Below are 9083 nucleotides of genomic sequence, written 5' to 3'. Positions count from 1 at the left end.
GTTTGGCAATGATTTCAATTCCACAGTCTGTTGAATTCCACCACATGTACAGCTCTTTGTATTTAATGAGATTCTGATTAGGTAATCAAAGCTTATTTAACAAGCAGTGTGAAAGACTGGTGGAGAACACCTCAAGATGCATGAACAAGCTGCAATCAAAATCTGAGATATTCCACCAAATACTGATTTCTTAACTAATCCTAAATTAAAACATTAGTACCATAATCCTTAGTCCTTAACACTGATCTTAGACGATTTCATTCTTTTTTGAACCATAACATTAGCCATTATACAACAAAGGCCAAACTGGAGTCAGTGTAAAGGAGCCACTTCTACCAACATCTTAACAGATCAAAGTATAAATCCTTTCATATGTGTCAAAAACCAACCCTGGCATCACTGAGCCATTTCAAGAGGTGAGGGACGAGCTTCACAGTATTTACACTACACAGAATGTGCCTCTTCATCGGTAATGACATGATATCAGACAACAAATATGTTCCTTTATGTCCCCTGCAATGTTGACAGGAGTCAGTCCAGAACAGGGCTGCACAAATAAGTATACAGTAATGAGCAGTGAAGATGATGTCTTGCCACAACACAATGGCAATCCCAGTAAGCCCTGCCTTATCCATTGTGCGCAAAGAGAGGCCAAACCTTTATTTTCTATTCTGTAGAACGCTTAAAGAAATAAAATAAACTCCTTCCACACTCTTTATTCTTTGCTCTCGCATAGTGTTAATTTATAAAATAAAGGATACAACATAGACATATGATGATATTAATGCAAAATACCCTCTTGGAGCCCATGTGTCTTGCAGGGGTCCCAGTGCAAAAGAACCTGAATTTGTTTAAGTCACCCATCCACACATTCCATAAGGCGAAGAGAGATGAAGACCACCATCTTGCCTCAAGTTGACATGGGCACATTATGGGTTCTCGAGCAAAATGGCACCTGTTGGATTGCCAGTTTGTCACTGATGGCGTGAGTGAGTATTAACATACATGTATTGGGCAAAGTGCTTGGGGGGGGGGGTCCCTTTAGTGGGCAGATTCATTTCCTCAGCCATACATTTTCAGTCTCATTTTAGTTCCACTTCTTCATCTTCACTGACTAATTTTTTTTTTAAACTGTCACCTCAGTTCCCTTGTTCCAACTTTAGCTTTACCTGATAAAAAAAAACACCTCACATATCTGGACTTTCATTTGAATGCTTTTTATTCCAACTCGGTGCATGTGCTGAAGGTTCGTCTGTCCTGTCTCTCTCTTCTCAGTTGCAGACAATACAATATTTGCAGGTTTCTCCCAGGAGAAAGGCATGCTGGGATTCTAGTAAAGAGCTACACCGGATGTATGAAATGGCAGGAATGCCACACCCTTATTGTGTGTGTTCATGTTTCAAATGTGTAAGTAAAACTCTTTACAATGTCTCGTGTAATAAATCAGAATCCTGTAGAATGGATCTCGGGCTGAGCTGGTTCTGTTGGCCCTTCTTCGTTACCTAAACAGGTTGGAAAGATGACCATACAATTGTCACAGTCTGCAGGGGTAGTACACCATAAGCAACATAATTACATCAACTCCAAAATCAATACTAAACATTATTCAAATACATACATAAAATTCTTAAAGTTGAAATTAGGAATTGCTACAGGTTTGAAGGCCAGTTTTCAGTCTGGCAATAGCAAGACCCAAGATCTGCGGTAATGTTTTAATATTCAACTGTGTGCTCCATTTAAACTCAACCCCAAATTATCCCAGTGATTCCAGATTAGTTCTTTTTGTTTGGTACAATCAAAAAGAATTGTGCTACAGCATTAAACAGGTTTAGCCCCAGTATTTATAAATTGCTTCTTTGACACACTTACCATCGCTCAACCCAAGATAAATAGATGGTGTCCTGATAATGGAGGAAGACCCATGGATGGTGTCATCTGAACTGACTGACAGGTGACTTTTTTCTCACCATTGTGAGCAGTCTACACTGGTCTGCTTCAATCTCCTATGAAAATGAAAACAAGGAGTTAACCAGGATCTCACAAGTGCACAAAGCCATTCTTTTAAAACATAACATGAAAGTGCTAGCTAGCTGCAATGATAGTGTGTGTGTGTGTGTGTGTGTGTGTGTGTGTGTGTGTGTTTGAGAGAGAGTGAGTAATATATCCACTTTACCCTAAGCTGATGCAGGTTTTTCATCAGTCCCTCCATTCTTTGAAAGATTCCATCCACATTTTTTATCATGCGCTGCCGTATGCTTGCTCGTGATTGGCAGGGCCTCGTTTCATGCCTCAGCATCTCCAGGTGTGAACGGCCTTTTGGTGACTGGCAAGGCATCTCCTGCCCTTCTTGCTGTGAGGACAATGATGTCACTTTCTGCTTCTGACTGGCAGCCTCTAAAGGATCCAAGGATCCAAGGATCAACAGTCTTAGTGTCCTGACTGGCAGAACACAAAGGGTGCAAAAAAGTTGGTAAATATCTGAGCCTGCTAAAATTCTATTTATAAAAACACCACCACCACCAGAAATATACTGTTTAACTATCATAGTGCAACAATGACTGTGTAACGGAGTGTAACAAATTCTTACCATCTTGAAAAGCAGCATCAGCCACTTTAGCTTGTCCTCCCACATAACCCTGCCCACCAGTATGCATGTAGGCTTCTGATTGGTCAGTTGGGATAGTAGGTGTGAGAACATTTTCATCATCACTCTGTGAATCTCTCTCTATCGAACCAGACTCTTCTGATAGGGAGCCATCTAGGGACCAAAGGCATCAGCCATAAGTACCACAGAGAGCAAATCCTATGACATTGTATACAAACAAAAACAAACATGGGCTTACCTAGACGACCGACTTGATTACCATGCAACCGTAGAACCGCAGACCTAGAGGAGATGTCAGGAGTCCAATCATTGTAAGTGCATCTTTGAAATTCTGCCTTCTCTTAACAGCATTACAGCAGCATTAGAAAACTTTAAAAATCCTGAGTACTTACGGAGCTGTTGATCCTTGCTCGGTGGCTTCAATGCCTCCAGAGGCCGAGGAGATGGTCTTTTCTAACAGATTCTTCCATCTGTGGAAACATCGCTAAAGCCATCAGGTCCCAATTTCTACAACAGCACAATGTTGTTAAAATCATCTGAACATAAATGGCCTGACACCATAAATGTTATCACAAAACAGACACAGCAGTGCTGACTGGTTGACCTTGATGAGAAGATGGTGGGTCAGAGAGAGACAAAAAAACAAACTCACGTGTTTTTCTCAGAGGAAGTCCCAGCCACCAGCTCGTATATCTGTCTCTCTGATGTACTGATCACATACAAGGCCTTGTTATCTGATAGAGAAGAGCAGGCTGTCAAACAATGTATTCAAACTAACCCAAATGCAATTTGTAACTGGCTTCTTAATTTTTTAAAAATAAAATAAAGACATAGTTATTCCAGACCCATTCATCTATTCTGGCTATTCATAGCTGTAAGAATAACTACAAATATACCTGTAGCCACAGATCTGACAAGAGATGAATCCAAGCGAACAACGGGGCAAAAGGGGGTTTTGAGGTCCGTGTTCCTACCCCAAACCCCACCCAGTGAGCGCGCAGGACATCGCAAGATCAAACGGTCACCTGAACCCCTTTGGAGTAGCACCAACAGGTCTGAGAGAAGCAGAGCATGAATGTCTGAAACACACACACACACACACACACACACACACACACACACACACACACACACACACACACAGAGTGAGAATGGACCTGTCAAGTAATCATTTGCAAGAGGAAAAACAAAAATGTGATTTGTTCAGCTGTGATGATCTCTTACCTATAGCTTTATCTTTACTAACTTTCCAAGTCAACGGTCCTTCGTGGATCATTTTCTTAGTGGTCAGGTCCAGATTCTACATAGAAAAAGAATATAGTTAATAATTCATACTCTGGATCAGGTGCTCCAAGACCAGAGAAGCTGTTTGGAAGGCAGATGGTGGATACATAGTAAGGCCGTACCTTGAACTGAGCAGCGACAGGACTGGCCTGCCTCTCCAGAGGGGACAAGTCTAGCCTGCGCTGATAACGGCTGAGCAGTCGCCGGTGCTCCGTCTCCCTGACGACCTCATTGACAGCTCGTAGTATCCCACGGCAGCACGCCTGTGCCCTCACCAATGTCTGCAGGTCTGGAGAACCAGCTGTTGTGGGGGCACATACTAGTGTTAATCCAGGAGAAAGGGTGTGTGTGCTTGCCTCCTTGGTAAACTGGTATGTGTGTGTATACTGAAGTGTTTTCATGGTTCAATACATTGTGTGTGAGTGTTTCTATACATGCCTTCTGTGTGTCTGATGATGTTATCCAGCAGCAAGGGGTATTTGGTGAGTCTCTGCATCTCAGACACTAGAAGGTCCTTTAATTGCAGTCGGCGGCAGTGAGGGCTGGCTTCACATTCCTAACACACACACACACACACACACACGAATGAGCCAAGGACATCTAAGTCCAAATGTGGATTCTGTTGACTGCAACACCAATTTATACCTAAAACAGCATCACTAGAAGTTATGTGCTGCAATAAAAGTCAAATATAAAAGACTGGATAGTCTCCAATTCAAAGTATGGGTCAACCAATTCACAACCCAGCCCACTAACAAATATGGCAGAAGCTCTAGTGTTTGTAGGTTTGTCCAAAGGCTTTATACCTCTAAAAAGTGTTACCTGTATAAGGTGCGCGAAACGCAGGTCTTTGCATTTATTTTTAATGAGCTCCAGTGCCTGACTCTGCTGACTGCACAGGTGAGACACCTGCTCCTGGAACTCCTCTCCTGCAGCGTCTTCAAACTATCATGCACACACACAAACACATGAGCTACTGACATATCAAGTAAAGCAACAAGTATATCCCACACTACACAGAACAACCCCTTCATTTTAGACAGCACCAAAAGATGATGTGAACTAGAAAGGGAGTAACACTAGCCAGCTCTCACTCTAGACACCATGATGTCTCCGATGCCTTGAACTATAGAAGAGTCCCTCAGCCTCTTCATGGACTCACACAGATTCGCTGAAACACAAATGCAACACCACAAAACAGAATCTGTTTAAGCGAGCCAGTGTATATGTGGTTTGTTAGAAAGTTGTGTCAGTGGGCAACAGAACTCTACTTGTGTCATGAAGGCCACCGCAGAAACAACATGTACAGCCTCCAGTCCATACCTGCTCACAGTAATGGCATGGTGCCGATAGCTGATATTGTTCTGTCATTAAATTCTCAGTTTGGGTGGGTTTTACACTTCTTTAATCTTGATTATGATTTAGACACCAAGTAGGCTTCAGAAATGTAGGTTTGAAAACACACTAAGACAAATGGAGCAGATTTGCACGCACACACACACGCTCGCACACAGAGAGACTGACCATGAAGACTGTAGACCTGGGGCAGGTTGGGGAAGATACAGGAAAGTTCTTCGACGGTCAAAAGGTTCCTCATCTTCTGGAAGAACACCTGATCGAGAACCCTGAGAGTCCGCAAGTGAGATGCTTCCGTTGTGAACAGCTCTGAGGAAGAGGATATAGCAAAGTCACTACAATTTCTTACAAACGTTACACAATTCAGAATTCCACATTTTCATGAGTCAGGATAGAATTATCATATGTGCATAATAAATAGAATACTGTATGTTCAAAAGATTTAGTAGCTATTTAGTTTAAGTTAGATCAGTAAATAATTTTTTTCATTTTACATGTTAACTGTGTACTGGGAGTTGTCTTTTATAGTCAGTTGCTGTGCACCACATTTGCTGTTTTACCATATATGACAGCCTGCCGTTCGATCTCCCGGGAGCCGAGAGAGGCGAGTGTGTGCGGCTCCACTGTCTCCTGCCAGTTCTGACAGTGGACCGTGTCCTCTTCCAAAGGAGGTGCATCAGGCAACAACGCCAGTGGTGTATCCACACTCCTACAGGAAGGGAAGGAGGCATGGGGAAAGAGAGAAAGAGAGACAGAGCTTCAGCAGCAACTTACTAAGATAAATCAAGGTGACGGATATGGATGTTAAAGAACTGGACGGCAGGTGTGCATGTGTGCTCATTAGCATCAGACTAATGAGGTGTATATAGTTATAATTACATCTCAGTCATGCTCATGGATCTCTGCGTCCTGGTGCAAGGCGGTGACATACCTGTCCAGAGTAGATGCTGGAGGCCGGACATTCATGGCTCAGGAACCTCAGCAGCTCTTCCACTAGTGTGTCTACTGAAATATCTTGAATGTTGGATGATCTCTTTAGTGTTCGTTTCAGTATCTGTTCATTCAGCTGAAGAACACCTTTTCTGAACGGGTTATCGGACGCAACAATGGTCTTTAAAAATTCCACATTACCTATTATGATGTAATAAACCGAGGTGTGAGAGCTGCAGTAGTGATCTAAGCCAGTTAGCTAGCTAGCTATGTTCTTGTCCAGACACTTTAATGCCTCATGGCTGGTGCAATGACACAATATTCAACATTTCCTTCTGATTCTACTTTTAATTCTGTGACATTAGCTAAGCAACTATAAAGCTACTCTTGTCCAAAAATGCCAGTGTCGTTAGACGTATCAAAACGTATCAAACATAGCTTTAGCTAGGCTAGCTAATCAGACCTTCTATGAAACAATCACAACTTAGTAAATTCATAGTTGTTAATCACAGTAAAGTGTTTTTTCTTTTTGTTGTTTAAAAAGAGTTACCTTGTTACCTTGCTAGCTAACAGTTAGCTAGTAACAATGCCTTCAAAAGTAGTTCTCCACTGATACAAGATACCTAAGAGAAGTTTGGCTCGGAATGTGACTGATTGAAAAACAAAAATACATCACAAATAGCGTTATGCAATAATACCTAAAGTGCATACATCAAATACAAACAGTCCCCAATGCAAACCTCTTTTACAAGGCAGCTATTTAGCGTCTGCTACTTCTGCAAAACAAACCCAGTCTTGCATGTTAGTGTTAGCTATCCAGCTAGCTAGGCATTGCTCCAGGACAGGTTTTAGTATAGCCAAAATAATTTGATTGCCTGTTAATTTTTTTAAAAAAGTTGATGTAGAGATGTGACGTTTTACTAAGCGTGCCCTGATAAAAAGCTAATAAAATATCTAAGGGCCAGATTCTGTTATATCATTAGTTAGTGTCGTGTCCGTTGATGCAGGAAAGAAGAGACAGGAAACAGTGCGTTACCCTGTGGCCTTTTATTAATGCAGAGCTCTGGAGATGTCACTTCACAACACAGTGCGAGTGAGATCTAAAGCATAACTTTGCAACAGACAGACTTATATTTCTCTCGCCTTGTGCCACTTCTGCTTTTGTGTTTTTCCATCTCAGCCGTCACCTCTGTTTGACCGTCTCGTACACACGTCTTCTTGCATAATCACACATATGCACGTCTAGGGCATTTCCTGTTATGTCTGGACATACAGTAATTATTTTATTTATTCAAGCATTAGTCCTATTCCATTCTGCACATTATTCTCTACTAGTGTAAGCTTAGCATTCATTTAATTTTTGAAACTCCACAATTCCCCCTTCTGATCTCTACAAAGAGATCACCAATCACACTCCTTTATTCTGGCATCTCCTGTCTCTACGTCCCTTTCCCCCTGTATCAGTGGCATCATCGTCGTACCCTCATGCACATCTTTCCTTTCTATCATAGCTGAGATTAGTCTAACCATTAACGCCCTAATACATGGAATACAGCAGCACCCGCATGTCACAGCAATTCCCGTGAATGTGGCTAATGAAACCATCAATGACACAATTAAGTCTTTCCACTGACCGAACCGGCTCACCATCCAGGATTCCAACTGGTTGTTTATGCCTGAATTCTCATGCATTTCCTCTGATAGGGTCTTCAAACCATCCAATGCTCTACTAACTGACCCATCCGGAGCGGTATTATTAGGAATGAATGTACAACACACATCCTCAAGCATAGCGCAGACACCCCCCTTTTCCGCCAACAACATGTCTAATGCCATACGATTTTGCACCGCCATCAGTGAGGTTGGTCCCAGCTGATCTCTAAGTCCTTCCACTGCATCCCTAGTCAGGTTGGCTAGCCTGAGGACATTATAATGTACATAGTTAATCCGATCCACATTTTTATTTGGAGTAATGGGGAATAATGCAGAAAGTATCGGAATATTCTCAAATCCCCCTGCTATCTGGTCTGCTAACTTATATCTGTCCGCAACTCCGCGAGGTATTCCTATTGCATCTATGTATGTGGGGGTATTCCTTGTTAAATCAAAACGGTATGCCTCTCGCTACTGTCTTGCTGCATCAGTTACCGGGTCCCTGTGTAGTTTTTTGCCTATCAGTAATAAAGGAGCTGCTAACCTGACCATGGCGCATGTCGCCTCCGAATTCTCTGGCATGTTAACAACCAAAGTCATCCTTCCACAATAATCATACAATCCTGCTCGTGCCCATGAACCCACAGACTCGTTCCCAGTGACCGTGCGGTTACACCATTCCGCCGGGATGTGCAGCAAGCGTACTTGAGGTGTGCTTGAACTTCTAACGAAGCACGTGTAGTTCCCCTCCCCCTTTTCGGGTGAAAATAGTCCTGTCCTGGTTCTGTTACTGATGGGGGGGAAAATAACGCTCAAAGTGTCACAATTCTTAGGGTTTCTTTCCTTAGTCAGGCCAATCATGCACGCATAACCCTTGGGGTCTTTTTGTGGGAATAGGGGTGCCGGGGTGGTTATAAGTCTGGGTCTTGCGGCTGCACATGCTACACATCCACCAATCTCTACCCCCATTCTTCTTCACCGTCTTGTTGTTAATGTTTTAATCCTTTCCTACTGCCATGCTATTATTTAACCCAAGCGTGACCAAACTGTAAATGGAAACACACAACACAATACACCAACAAATAATCAAACAACACAATTGTCCAGAAGTCATCACTGGTGTTCTGTTCTTCTTACTTCGGGGTCTAAGGGTGGACTACCTTGACCCTTTTGCTCCCGGGGATTATTCTGCCCCTTCCGGGTCAGGTGAGTTAGGTGATGTTTCAGCAAGGTCCCTCGCTGTCTCTTGCAGACT

Source organism: Electrophorus electricus, unplaced genomic scaffold, assembly GCF_041902795.1.
Source record: "Electrophorus electricus isolate QZ-2024a unplaced genomic scaffold, ASM4190279v1 Scaffold32, whole genome shotgun sequence".
NCBI classification, from domain to species: Eukaryota; Metazoa; Chordata; class Actinopteri; order Gymnotiformes; family Gymnotidae; genus Electrophorus; species Electrophorus electricus.
Note: the sequence above shows the minus strand (reverse complement) of the source record.